Consider the following 15105-nt stretch of genomic DNA (forward strand, 5'->3'; position numbering starts at 1 on the left):
GACTTGGACAGGCAATCTGCCTTGTGCCTGGCCTGAACTGGTGTGAGCCTGCAGTGTAGCTAAGCCCCAAATGTGGATTCATGGTATCTTATGCCTTTAAAAACATATAGCTGCCATTAGCTAACTTCACCTAGCGACACATCGCCAACACTGCTAGGATGCCAGCAGGAAGGGGCCAGGATTCCCAGTGTCCAACACAGACTGGCACTTGTGGAGGGGCTGGAGGGGCTGGGTGGTGCCCCCCCCCCCGGTTGAGTGCACATGTTACAGTGTGTAAGGACCTGGGTTCAAGCACTTGGTTCTTACCTGCAGGGGGAAATCTTTAGGAGCAGTGAAGCAGGGCTGCAGGGGTCTGTCTCTTTTATTCTCTCTCTCTTTTTCTTTTTGTAAGTATTTTATCTATTAGTGAGAAAGATAGGAGAAGAGGGGCCAGGTGGTGGTTCACCTGGTTGAGTGTACATATTACAGTGCACAGGGATGCAGGTTCCCACCTGCAGGAGGAAAGCCTCATGAGTGGTGAAGCAAGGCTGCAGGTGTCTCTCTCTCTCTCTCTCTCTCTCTCTCTATTTCCCCATCTCCTTCAATTTCTCTCTGTTTCTATCCAATGATAAATAAATAAAATTTTTAAAAAAGATAGGTAGAAGGAGGTAGAGAAAGAACCAGACATCACTTTGGTACACGTGTTGCCAGGGTTCGAACTCAGGACCTCCTGCTTGAAAGTCTAATGCTTTCTCCACTGTGCCACCTCCTGGACCACTGTCTCTTTCACTCTCAAGCTTCCCCTTTCTCTCAATTTCTGGCTGTTTCTAGCCAATAAATAAATAAATAAATAAATATAATAAAAAAGTATTTGTGGAGCAGTGAGTCAGTCAAGGGGCTCAAGTGCGGTCCTTCCCACCCCTAAAAGGGTACAAAGTACTCAGCACCACTTGGAATAGATGTGAATCAGCTTGATAATCACCCCCCCCACACACACACACCTTGGAAACACACAGATTTTTTTTTGCAATTAGCTCCAATTTTATTTTTATTTATTTATTTTTATTGATTTGATAGTGATTGACAAGACCGTAGGATAAGAGGGATACAATTCCACATAATTCCCACCACCAGAGCTCTGTATCCCACCCCCTCCCTTCAAAGCTTTCCTATTCTTTATCCCTCTGGGAGTATGGACCGAGGATCATTATGGGATGCAGAAGGTGCAAGGTTTAACTTCTGTAATTGCTTCTCCACTGAACATGGGTGTTGGCAGGTCGATCCATACTCCCAGCCTGTCTCTAAGAGATGCTATTTTGAAACCAGGAAAGGATGAAAATCTACAGTGAGTGCTGTTAGTTAACATGGGGAGATGTTCTTTTGTATTTCAGGTGGGTGTGATGTCAATGAAAAGTCTGTTTTTGTTGGTGGTGGGTGTACACCTACCTGGTATAACTGTTCTTTGGAGTTGACCCAGTAAAATTCTGATGAAAATTTATTGGTTGAAAACTGGAAGTAACCCAGATGTCCAACAACAGATGAATGGTTGAGTAAGTTGTGGTCTATATACATAATGGAATACTACTCAGCTATTAAAAATGGTGAATTCACCTTCTTCACCTCCTCTTGGATGGAGCTTGAAAGAATCATGTAAAGTGAGATAAATCAGAAAGAGAAGGAAGAATATGGGATAATCTCACTTATGGACAGAAATTGAAAAGTAAGAACAGAAGGGAAAACACTAAGCAGAACTCGGACTGGAGTTAGTGTACTGCACCAAAATAAAAGACTCTGGAGGCAGGGAGGGTTCAGGTCCTGGGACATGATGTCAGAGGAGGACCTCGAGGGGGTTAGATATTCCTGCGGAAAATTGAGAAATGTTACATATGTACAAACTATTGTGCCTTACTGTCGACCACTAATTCCTTCAATAAAGAAAAAATATATTGAAAAAAAAAGAAAGAAAAATTTCTGGCTGAGTCTTGGTCCAAGTCCAGTTCATGACACAGATTTCCCCTCCACGGAAAGGTATTTGCAATGAAGCAGTTGTCCCCCCTTTTAAGGAGAAAATCTTGATAGTAGTAACATGGAGGTGTTAAAATAGAAGTCAGAATGAGTCACTAGCAAACTGTTTCTGACTATACAGAAAGAATTGTTCAATCCTTTTTTAAAAGAAAGAAAGAAAGGAATAGAATAATTGCCCCGAGAAGTAGCATATCTGGTAGAGCACACATATTGCCATATGCAAGGACTTGGGTTCAAGCCCCTGGTCCCCACCTGCAGTGGGGGAGCTTCACGAATGGCGGAATGCTAACCTGTATTAGTTAAGATCTCTTTGTTCCATACAAGCAGTGCTGACTTCCACAGGAAGTGAGGTGCAGAAGTGAAGGAAGAGAGGGAGCTGTGACCATGAGGTGGTTGTGAGGCTTGTCCCTATGACCTCCCACGGGTAGATGAGAAAGAAGCTGGTCTCCCATAGAGGAAGGAGGGGCCAGCGGCTCCAACTGGAAGCTACCAGAAAACAAGCAGGTCCATGGGAGTGGACAGGCACTTGCCTTCACAGAGGACACTCGTCTACATGGTCGTCCGATAGGTCTTCAGAACCACCTTCTCCCCACCCCCCACCCCCACACACTACTCGTTCTAGAACGGATGTTGGGGAGGGGAGAGCCCATATAAGTGAGTCATGGCCCAGGAAAAAGTATCCCTTCTAGAAGTGCAGAGAGCAAGGCAACATCCCAGCAGCTCAACAAAGGGCCATTCATGGGGAACAGGTGTGTGGCATTTGCATTAAGCTTGGAGGTCTGTTAATAACCGGGTCCCCAAGCATTCCGACCTGCCTATCAAACAAACCCAGCAAGTCCTATCTCACACACACACACACACACACACACACACACACACACACACACACCAGTATTTCTGTTTGACAGTGAGTCCTATTTTGAGGCCAGAAAAGAGCTGCCTAGGCTCTAGTTTCTACTCCTTCTTGGTAACCACTGCAGAAGCTAGAGTGTATGGAACAGTGGGTCGTGTTAACATACTAAATGCACTCACACAAACACCCCGTCACTCAGCTGGCATCCAAAAATCAAATAATGCTAAGGCATCTAGGCCAACAGGTCACAGTGTCGTGGGAACCCTGGAGTATGCTGGACGTAAGTGATTGATGTAATCTAAATACATTTGTATTAGTGATTTAGCTGGTTTACAGAATGTTAGGATTTCAGGAGTCTGTGTTCACATCCACATATATCCTGCTCCACCCTGCTCCCTAAAGCAGGGCTTCCTGGGGTCCCACAGTGCTGGCTGTTTCTGCCCACTGGAATGCACAGAACCCCAGCATTCTGAGCAACATCAAGCCACTAGTAGTTTGGCTTTGTAGTTTTGATGTTTTGGGCACTAGGTTTGGGTTTTTGCTGATACTAGTTTTTTTTTTTTTCTCACTCTCCCCCCCCCCCCCCCCCAGCACTGCTCAGTTCTGGCTTATGGTGGTGCTGGGATTGAATCTGGAACCTTTGGTGCCTCAGGCATGAAAGGCTTTTGCATAACCATTATGCTATCTCCCCAGCCCACTGTTTCTTTCTTTCTTTTTAAAAAATTTTTATTTATAAAAAGGACACATTGACAAAAACCATAGAAAAATGGGGGTAGGACTCTACACCATTCCCACCAGCAGAGCTCTGTATCCCCTCCCCTCCCCTGATAGCTTCCCTGTCCTTTATCCCTCTGGGAGGATGGACCCAGGGTCATTATGGGATGCAGAAGGTGGAAGGTCTGGCTTCTGTAATTGCTTCCCTGCTGAACATGGGCTTTGGCAGGTTGATCCATACTCCCAGCCTCTCTCTCTCTTTTCCTAGTGGGGCAGGTGTCTGGGGAGGTGGGGCTCCATTGGTGGGGTCATCTGCCCAGGAAAGTACAGTTGGCATCATGTTCACATCTGAAACCTGGTGGCTGAAAGTAGAGTTAACATATAAAGCTAAATAAATTGTTGACTCATCATGAACCTAAAGGCTGGAATAGTGCAGATGAAGATCTGGGATTCTCTGTTTTGTATATAGTTAGTAAAATAACCAGAAAGCTGGATCAGGGAAGAGAGTAGCTCCCAAATATGGGAAAGGTGTATAAATATTGTTGACTGTAAACCCCATCGTTTTGATGTGATCTGGGCCCGTATTTAGCTTAGGAGCCTACGTGACCTCTGCATCCTTATAGATCTGAGCTCACATTCCCTGGTCATGAGTAGGAATGTTCCAAGCTGCCACAATTTCAGAACCCATCTTCTTCAGGTGGAAGATAGAATATGTTGCCCAGCCTCCCTTCAGTGGATGGAATATTCTCTACTGTTGTTGATCCATACTGAGGGCAAGGTCCAAGGTCCTACAATAGACCCCTTTGTGGGCCCCCATAGGACATAGTGGTTTTATTTTTGGGGGGGGGGGTAACAAACATTATTATAGGTTGTAAACTAAAGCAGAATAATTTTCACAAGGGAAAACAGTATGCGTTTTTTGGTTTTTACATTGACAGTACAAATCCTGATACTAACTAGATACTCAATTGTAGTAACTAAAACATCAGTGAATTTGAATAAATAGGTCTAGCATATTTTATTCTAAACCAGAGATTCTTGGGCTGGTTTTCTTCTTCTTATTTTTTTTTAAATTTCTTTTAATAAAAAGGAAACATTGGTGGATGTGGGGCCAGGCCAGTGCTGCAGGTGAAATGGGGCCCCAGGTCTCGTATAATCCCTAATGCTCCCACTACCAGAGTTTTGTGTCCTCTTGCTTCTCCAGTGGAATCTGTAGTGGTTCTCCCATGGTCACAGACATGGATTGATTTTATATCTATGACAATTTATATTTTTTGCCAGTTATTTCCTATATTCTTGCCTTTACTTCCTTTCTATGTCACACCTACTCCTATTATTACTTCCGAGTGTCCTTCCTTTTTTTCCTCTTATCTCTGATAAGAGAAACAGCACCCGGCTTCCTCTGGCGTTTTCCAGGTTCATTTCCCTTTCACTGCTGGTACAAAAAACAAGATTCCCGATGACAAGCGATTTGGGTCCTGGTGAAACTGGGAGTCAGAGTCCTTGGGTCTTCATCTCCTGTCCTTTACTTCTGGGAGTATGGACCATAGTACAGAATGTTTTTCTGTCTTTCTTTGTGGTGGGATGAAACACAGGGCTTGGAGAGCTTTCTATTTCATTTCCCCACTTCTGTTGACTCTTTCTGAAACATTTAGCTCTATTTTAAATTTTTATTTTTAAAAGTTTATTGTTCATTGGATAGAAATAGAAATTAAGAGGGATGGGGGAAATAGAGATGGAGAGAAAGAGAGAGGGAATGAACAAGAGAGACACTTGTAGCCCTGCTTCATCATTTGTGAAGCTTTCTTCCTGCAGGTGGGGGCCAGGGGCTCGAATCCACGCCCTTACACACACACACACACACACACACACACACACACACACACACACCCTCTCCTCCAGCCTTCAGAGTGTCTGAAACAGGAAAGTGTGGGGTTACCTTTACTACTTTACTATCTAAACTGCCGCTCTGGGGCAGCCCCACTGAGCAAGGCTTTGTTCCCTTTGAAACAGTGGGAAGCCCAGGAAGAGAGGCCAGGAAAACCTGGAGTCTGGCCCAGCAGGAAGGGAGAGAGCTGAGCTCTTCAGTCCAGGCAGTTCAGCACCCAGGACTTTCTTAGAATTTACCTGAAAATAAGATCTACTGTGCCCCCACAGTTGCCTTCTGTTTTTGGATTGGTGTAGCAGCTCCTTAAAAAAAAAAGGGAAACCAAGAAGTTAGAATGACAAGTGTGGGTTTCCTTAGTCCGCTGGTGTCCCCACACAGGCAGCAGAGGAGTTAAATTGCAGTAGTGCAAGGAAGTAGCAGAGCAAAAGTCACTGCTCTTTCTTGGAACTTGTTTCTGCCTCTCCAGTTATCATTTCTCAAGTCCTCTGAAAGCCTGCCAAGAACTGTCTGCTGAAGTAGCAACAGGCTGTGCAGCCAGCACTGGGTGTCCCAGTCCTTGGGCGTAATGCAGAGCAGTTTTTACAGTTATCTTTTTAATTGGCCTCTATCTGCTTTTCTTTTAAGCAGGGCCTTTTGGTGGAAAGTGCACTGAGCTGGGTGTGAGAGCCGGGACTGGGCTCACTGGGCTTCAGGAACTCCTGCCTGGTGGGAGGTGGCAGATGGCTCTGACCCAGGAGAGGAGAAGCACTTTTTTTTTTTTAACCTAAAGGTTCTCCTGCATTTTTTAAGAGTCCATGTTCTAGACCTGGGCTTGGCCAACTCTGATCCCACTCCCTCCCTCCCTTCTAACCTCCCTGTATAGGTGATCCACAGGCAAAGTGTGGTCTTATGTTTCCAGTGGTTGTAAAAAAAAAAAAATCCCAGAGAAGATGTCTGGCTCATGTTCTATGAAGATGAAGTGACCTCCCATGTAGGGTCCATCTGTATGGCTAAGGGGGCAGGCAGCAGTCGACCCTCTGTATTTTGGCTACAGCTGTGTTCACACTGTGCTGGTGGCTGGGTGCCAGAGGCCACATGGGCCGTGGTGCCGAAATGCTTACTCTCCGTTCTTCTGCAGGGAAGCCTGCTGGTGCTTGCTAGTTATAGTACCACACAGCATCCATTCTCAGTCCTGTCCTTGTGCAGACAATAGGAGCTCTCCGAGTTCCTTTAAAAAGTTCCTTGGAAGGCTGGTGAAATAGCTCAGGTGGATCTGGTGCTCCGCCAGTGCATAGCCCAGCTTCCCCTCACTGCACTGAAGGAAGCTTTGGTGCTGTGGTCTCTCTCTCTCACTCACTCTCTCGTTCTCTCTCTCTCTCGCTCTCTCTCTCAACAAACAATAAAAAAATACTTTAGGGTGGGAGAGATAGCATAATGGTTATGCAAACAGACTCTCAAGCCTTCATACTTGAGATACTGGGGTGCCAGGTTCAATTCCCAGCACTGCCACCATAAGCCATAAGAGAGCTGAGCATGCTTATTTTTATGGAGGTGGGGAGACAATGAAATAATGGATGTCAGAGTATCTGGAGAAGGACAAAAGTAGAAATGCATCATCTGACTAATATTAAGAAAAACTATGTGCAGAAATACCCAGCTGCTGAGGCTTCTAGGTGAAGACAGAATAAACTCTTATTAATAGTTTGTACAGGGGCAGAAAAGCTGGCTCAGCAACAGAGCACATACCTTCCATGTGTGAGCCAAGTACATGGACTCCTAAAAACGCAGGAGGAACTTTAGATAAAAAAAGAAAAAAAAATAATTTCACAGGAGAGCACCTTGGGTGGGAACAGGTGAAGCTCCACTGACGGAGGAGTGGTGCTTTGGTTCCTCTCTCTCTCTCTCTCTCTCTCTCTCTCTCTCTCTCTCTCCCCACACACCTCAGAATATGGGATTGAAAATTGGGCCAGGCTGGTGGCTCAGCTCAGTGGTGTTACCTATGTGAGGTCCTGGGTTCTTTGTCTGAGTGTATGGAAACGAACTGTATCTTTGTTTAGTGGCGTTGGGAGTGTCTAGTAGACATTTCCCCCAGGTATGTGAACTTGGGAGCAGGTATGGGTAGGACGCAGAACTGACTCAATAGGTTGGTGTGATTCTAAGAGGGTATTTTATGCCTCAAATACTTCAACAGTTGTTATAAAGCTGTTTTAAACATGAATATAAGTGAAAAAATATTCACCGAACTTTATTTCAATTTATTAGTCTTATTTTTTAATTTTTCTTAGGGAGTGCTGGGGATTGAACCTAGGACTTGACATATATGCTTTGCCACTGAGCAACTTTCCCAGTCCACAACTTTACTTCAGTGCTAACACTGTACGAGCTCCTCCTCCTCCTTCTTTCCCTATTTCCAAAGTGAATGTTAACCTGCACTGCCTGAGATTTGTTTGTATATTCCATGCCAAGTTGCCTATAGGCAAAGACATTGCAGGGCAGGGCCAATATATGGTGATGTGCTAAGACTTTCATGCCTGGGTCACCAAAGGTCCCAGGTTCAGTCCCCAGTACCACGTAAGCCAGAGCTGAGCAGTGCTCTGGACTTTCTCTCTCTTTCTCTCTCTCTTCCATCTTTTTAAATGTATATAAATAAATAAATAAAAATATTTAAAAAACAAATTATAGGAGACTCATAGCAGCTATGATAATGGGTTTTGTAGTGTTTAACAAGAAAAGCAAATTTAAGCCTGTTTAAAATATAACTCATTAGAATGTTGGGGGGAAAATAAACATTTACAATGGAATTGAAAACCAGGAAATGGGGGAGTCTGGCAGTGGCACAGCTGGTAATGCACAGGTGATGCAAAGCACAAGGACTTACGTAAGGATCCCGGTTTGAGCCCCTGGCTCCCCACCTGCAGGACAGTCACTTTACAGGTGGTGAAGCAGGTCTGCAGGTGTCTGTCTTTCTTTCCCCCTCTCTGTCTTCCCCTCCTCTCTCCATTCCTCTCTGTCCTATCCAATGATGATGACATCAATAACAACAACAATAATAACTAACAATAAACAACAAGGGCAACAAAAGGGGATAAATAAATATTAAAAAAAAGAAGAAGAAGAAAACCAGGAAATGTCAGGTGCTGGTGAGGTCATGGGAAAAGGGGAACTCTGTTTCCCTGCTGGTGGGAAGGTAGACTGGCGCAGCTCCTCTGGAAGGCTGTATGAATGGTCCTTAAATAGGTAGAAATGGAATTGTCCTGTGACCCAGCAATGCCACTCTTAGACATTTATCCAGTGGAGGCTCAAGCACTTCTTCTTCTAGCGTTTGCCCTTCCTCTGTAGCCAGTCAACAGCGTCAGGCTGAAAGCTGTCAGGAGCTGCTTGTTGCTGGCTTTGAAAGTGACTGGGATCCATGTGGATTCAGTCGGCTAGGAAGGATCGTCAGTTTCCCCAATGAATGGGGACTCACGGGATGCACCACGGGAAGGTCGATCCAATGCAAGCACTAATCAGAAGGGACATATGCACCCCTGTGTTCATAGCTGCATTATTCACAATAGCCAAAGAGTGAAAGCAGCCTAAATGCCCATCGGCATATGACTGGGTACAGAAGTTATGGAGTCCTGGAATACTACTGCTGCAGTCAGAAAAGATGATTTCATGTCCTTTGAGACAAAAATGGATGGAACTGGAGGTGGTTGTGCTTAGCAAAATAAGTAAAGAGTTGCAAGACAAGGAAAAGTTTCACTCATATGAGGAATCTAGAAAACTGATCCAGGGCTGGGAGTAGGTAGCATAATGGTTATGCAAAGAGACTCTCATGTCTGAGACTCCAAAGTCCCAGGTTCAATCCCCCACACCACTATAAACCAGAGCTGAGCAGTGCTCTGGTAAAAAACAAACAAACAACTGATGCACATAGACTTGCAAAACAAAACACTAACCTCTGAATTCAAACAGATTATTCCTAAGACTTTGTGAGAACTGTTGTGGTTTTCTTTGCGAAGTAGGAGGGTGGGGACAAAAAAACGGTGGTGGTGGGTGCAGTCTGAAATTATACCCTGTGATCTTGCTGTCTTGTAGCCTGCCAATAATAATAATAATAATAATAATAATAATAATAATAATAATAATAATAGTCTTGAGTCAATTTCAGGTGGGCTGTGAACACATTTCACACAGAAAGTGAGGTGCCTCTCTCCTTCCCAAGGAGCAGAAAGATCTGGACACGGAGAACATTCACCATAGCTCCTGGTGTGCTGTTTTCTTCCAATAAATGTTAGCGATTCCTGTAGTCATGGTGGGTGGGGCAGCTAAAATGTCTAAGTCAAAATAGATACTGTGGGTGATGGGCGTATGAGCGAACGCCTGGCCGTTTCCTGCCTGACTAGGTCAGGTATTTTTGTTGTCCAGCTCACTGACTTGTAAGGAATGAAAGAGTCTAGCAAAGTTCACAATCAACTGTGAGCTTTGTTGAAAGATGGCACGAAGGCAGTTCCAGTTCTGTAGCACTGGACGGGTGACTTCTTCTTTTTTTTTACATTAGTATCCACCCAACAGAATGATGAAATACTCACTGGTCCTTTGAGGTGTCAGAAAGGGTCAATAAGCAACAACAAAGGATCTCTTACATCTCACAATAAACACTGCAACTCTTCTTGACACCATCCATGATAGACACCATCTGGGATTGGCTTTCACGCCAGAGGTGGCTCATGGCCATGAAGCAGGGTGATGACAGTGGCCTCTTGGAGAACTGAAAAATGTTAACTGGTGGGGCACCTGGTTTTGGACTCTGAACTTAGGAGATGATATCAGGTAATGACCTTTCTTTCTTTCTTTCTTTCTTTCTTTCTTTCTTTCTTTCTTTCTTTCTTTCTTTCTTTCTTTCTTTCCTTCTTTCTTCCCAAATCCTATTATCTTAGTCTCTAGCTTTTGCATGAAGGGTAAGGCTGGGGGGCATGGGAGTTGGGACACTGGAGTGAGGAAGAAAGCTTTGGAGCAGCGGTGAGTAGACAAGAGAGTAGGGAAGATCAGGGCTCAGATGGTGGAGCACCCAGTAGAGTGCTCATGTTACAGTGTGTGAGGACCTGGGTTCAAACCTCTGGTCCCCACCTGCAGGGGAAAACTTCAAAAGTGGTGAAACAGTGCTGCAGGAGTCTTTGTTTCTCTCTCCATCTCTATCTCTCCCCTTACCTTTTACTTTCCCTCAGTCTTTAGTGAACAGATAAATAGATGAAATGTTTTTAAAAGGAGTAGAGAAGATCGAAGGACATGGAGGATTGAAAGAGTAAGCTGTGTGCCATGAATGGATGCTCCATCTTTAGTGATTGTGAGAAAGGTCAACAAATAAGTGAATCTACTTTTTTCAAAACTGTATTTTATTTGTTTCAATGAGAGAGATACAAGGAGAAAGATACCGAGATTAGAGCCCTGCTCAGCTTTGGTAGCTTTGCACTTCCATCCTGTGGTAGTGCACGGGATGGAACCTGGGACCTCAGAGCCTCAGGAATGACAGTCGTTTGCAGAACCATGATGCTGCCCCGCGCCCAGGACCCAAACGTAAATCTATCTCTTGGATGATGAACTAGTGTTGAATTGGACACCACACTGGACAAGATGGCCCCCCCATGGTTCTTGGTTTCACCCCTGAGTTGTGCTCGTTGAAAGCACATAGTAATTGTACTTACTGGGTCAGTAGCCACTATCCTGGTTCCATGTATGTGTCACATGAGCAGGTATGTGTCACATGAGCAGAATGCACTGGCTCTCCATGGCTTCTATTGAAGGAGTGACCCAGTGAACGTAGCAGCACCTTAGATACAGGGCTCTGGTGGTGGAAATTGTGTGTAATTGTACCTCTCTTATCGTGTTGGTGTTTCCATTTTTTTTCTAATCTTTTTTTTAAAAACAGGTTTTAAAAAATATTTATTTATTTATTCTCTTTTGTTGCCCTTATTGTTTTATTGTTGTAGTTATTATTGATGTTGTTGTTGTTGGATAGGACAGAGAGAAATGGAGAGAGGAGAGGAAGACAGAGAGGGGGAGAGAAAGACAGACACCTGCAGACCTGCTTCACCGCCTGTGAAATGACTCCCCTGTAGGTGAGGAGCTGGGGACTCGAACCGGGATCCTTGCCAGTCCTGACACTTTGCTCCACATGCACTTAACCTGCTGTGTTACTGCCTGACTCCCGGTCTTTCCATTTTAAAAATAAAAATTATATATATAAAAAAACATTTTTTTTTCCTCCAGGATTTTTGCTGGGGCTTAGTGTGGAGTGTTCTTATACTTAAAATGGGAACGTTTGCTATATAGGTTCATAGAAACTGTTGTGAAGACTGAGTACCTGAAAAAAATGAAAATGCTTAGATTATATCTAAATGTGTCCTATAAAGGTTAGCTCCTGGCATTATTTATTAATTTATTATTTTTACCAGAGCACTGTTCAATTCTGGTTTATGGTGGTGTAGGGGCCTTGAACCTGGGACTTAGGAGCCTCAAGCATGAGAGTCTCTTTGCTATTTACTCTCTCCCACTTTTTTGTTTTGCCTCCAGGGTTATCGCTGGAGCTCCGTGCCTACGTTACTAATCCATCACTCCTGGAGGCCATTTCTTCCCTGTTTTTATTGTCCTTGTTGTTTCTCACTCACTTCTAACATTAATCAATCAATCAATTAATTAATTTTTTCCAGAGCACTGTTCAGTTCTGATCTATGGTGGTGCAGGGGGATTGAACCTGGGATGTTGGAGCCTCAGGCATAACCATTATGCTATCTACCCCCACCTGCTTCTAGCATTATTTTATTTATTTATTTAATTTTTAATTTTTTTTCTTTTATTTATTTTCCCTTTTGTTGCCCCTATTGTTTTTATTGTTGTTTTAGTTGTTAGTGTTGTCATTGTTAGATAGGACAGAGAGAAATGGAGAGAGGGGGGAAGACAGAGAGGGAGAGAGAAAGACAGACACCTGCAGACCTGCTTCACCGCCTGTGAAGCAACTCCCCTGCAGGTGGGGAGCCGGGGGCTCGAACCGGGATTCTTATGCCGGTCTGCGCTTTGCGTCATGTGCGCTTAACCCGCTGCACTATTTTAAAACCAGTAAAGAAATTTGTATATCCCAAACATTTAAGATCCCAGAGAGCTTTGTAGAAGGGAGGAGAGGAGGTTTACAGCGCTCTGACTCCAATTCTTCTGGGGTATATCTGAAAGAGGTGTCTTTCCAAAGGCAAGGTCATGAAAACAAATGAACGAGAAAGGGTTAGACTATTGATATAACACACTGCAGTGGTTAGAACCACAAGGTCTCTCCACTTTGGTGATATTTGTCATTTAGGGGTAGGTCATCCTTTGTGGGGGTGCAGTCCCATACACGGTGGGGTGCTGACTGGAAGGCAGTAGTGCCCTCTGGATTGTGACAATCCAAAGTCACCGCAGATATTAGCACATATTGCCCAGCGGCTCTGCTGCCTCTGACTGACCGTGAATGACTTAGACTGAAGGATCGCCCCACTGCTCTCACACCTACAAGCTGCAGCCTACAAGCTCCATGACCTTGCCTCTTCCTCTGGGGCTACCTCACAGGATCACTGCTGCAGGAAGCACTTAAGGAAACACTATTGAGCAAGTCAGTGTTCCATCCAAATGAACTCCTCCTTTGTGAAGATAGGAATGCCATCTTCTCTCCTGCTGTAACAGACTCTCACCAGCAAACTGGAACAACAGCGAAGTGGGCTAAGAAGATTAGAGACACAGCAGACTGTCACATGGGCATTGGTCTGCCTTCCATTCATGGCCAGCTAGAAGAAAAGTGTCTCACACATTGGATTAACGGAATGGCTCCAGGCCCTCTGAAGAACTCAGGCGGCCTTAATAAGGGTTCTGGGCTTAACCTTGGAAATCTGGAAAACAACAGGGCACAGTGTAAGCTGTGTGAAGAAAGAACGGAGACCCCCCCCTTTTTTCTTTTTTGCCTGGGCCTTGGTGCCAGCAAGATGAATCCACTCTTCTTGGCAGCCATTTTTTCCATTTCTTTTTAATTGTACAGGACAGAGGGAGGAGGGGAGCTAGAGAGGGAAAGAGAAAGAATTACACCTACAGACCTGCTTCATCGCTTGTGAAACATCTCACTTGCAGGTGGGGAGTTGAGTCTTGAACCCAAAATCCTTGTGTGGGTCCTTGCACTTAGTATTGTCTGTGCTTAACTGGGTGCACCACTGCCTGGCACCCCACCTCATTTTTTTTTTTTGTTTGTCATAAGAGCTGAGCTAAATCCCAATCTTTCCAACACTCAGTCTGAGTAATATGCCTCAGCTGTCAAGCGCCCTTACAGTCTGAGTGCGTGGCCCATCCTCACTGCAGACTGGCCACATCTCCTTGTCCCTCCATCTTGCCTGTGGTCTCTGAAGGCAGACCCAAACTGCTCTGTGTTCTCTGAGACTTCCAGCCAGGAACTTTAGGCAGAGCCCAGACTGGGGTTGAAGGGCGGGGAGTGTCACAGATGGGAGTTAAAATCCACTGGAGCAGCTAACAGCTCGTGATTGATTTTTATGGGTGCATAAATCAAGCAAGACGTGAACTTTAAATTGATTGCAACACGTTGCTTTATCGCTGTGTTCTCTGATTATTTAATTTCTGGTCCGATCTTATCTCCTCTTTCCCAAGATGCCTCTGAAGGCTTTCTTATGGGCAGCCTAAGTCATGCTTTCTTTTCTTCTGCCAGTATTCCATGCTCCCAGGGCTCCTGTGGATGGGGAAATGTTTTATATAGCACAGCTTAGTGGTGTGAGGGACTCTCCCTTGCCTGTAGCGAATTCTTTAGGGTTTGAAGGAAAACACACACACACACACACCAATAACCTTTTTCAATCAAGCTACCCTGTGCTTTTTTTTTTTTCCTATCTCTTTAATCATTGCAATCATTTTAAGGTTTGGGTTTATTTTCATGTTACTCATTTTTTTAAAATAAAATTTCGCTTTCTCTTTTATCCAATATTCACATCTTAACATTTCAACATTACCTTGAGTGTTATTAACCAAGAAAATGCTCGGAAATACTAATCTGCTTATGTAGATTTACTCTCTCTCTCTCTCTCTCTCTCTCTCTCTCTCTCTCTCTCTATTTCTTTCCTGAGACTCTGATATTAAGGTCCTGGTAGAAAGAAAACGGCTAAACTGGAAAGAATTTTCATGAAGAATTTTAGGGAGAGTTAAGGGAGGCAGCCTGGGCTGGGGGGAGGTCTCTTGGGACCAGCTTGGACCACTCTGAGGCTGTGACAGGCAGGTCACAGGGCTGTACAAGTCTGATGAGAGGTATGCATGAAGAGGTAGTTAGTTACATGGGACTCAAAGTCCAGTAGTCTCACTGAAGGACTTTCAGAAGGACAGGGGGAAGAATGCTCTCTCTCTCTCTCTCCTCTCTATTTTATTAGTGATTTAATATTGCTTTATAAGAATACAAGACAACAGGGGTATAACTCCACACCACACCCACCACCAGAGTTCTGAATCCCCATTCCCTCCATTGGAAGCTACAACAGTTCTCCCAAAGTTGCAGACATGGGTTAATTATTATTTCTACAACTATCTGTCTATATTTGTACATATTTGTACCCCTCCCTTTTAAGGTCTTATTTTCTCTTTCTTTGCAAGTCCCTCTCCCTCTCTCTCT

The 15105-nt window shown here is 44.4% G+C and overlaps 1 long non-coding RNA gene across 2 annotated transcripts in view; it reads left to right on the plus strand.

The window, feature by feature from the left end:
- Nucleotides 1-9839: 9839 nt before the first annotated feature.
- LOC132537985 (uncharacterized) overlaps nt 9840-15105 on the plus strand; it is a 47742-nt gene continuing 42476 nt past the window's right edge. Inside the window, exons 1-2 of one of the 2 annotated variants that reach the window (XR_009549382.1) lie at nt 9840-9954; nt 10113-10253. This is a non-coding gene — a long non-coding RNA (uncharacterized LOC132537985). Of the gene's footprint in view, nt 9955-9979; nt 10254-15105 lie in introns of those variants that run through there. The other variant, XR_009549381.1, reaches the window with a different exon arrangement.

Source organism: Erinaceus europaeus, chromosome 4 (assembly GCF_950295315.1).
Source record: "Erinaceus europaeus chromosome 4, mEriEur2.1, whole genome shotgun sequence".
In the NCBI taxonomy this organism is placed as follows: domain Eukaryota; kingdom Metazoa; phylum Chordata; class Mammalia; order Eulipotyphla; family Erinaceidae; genus Erinaceus; species Erinaceus europaeus.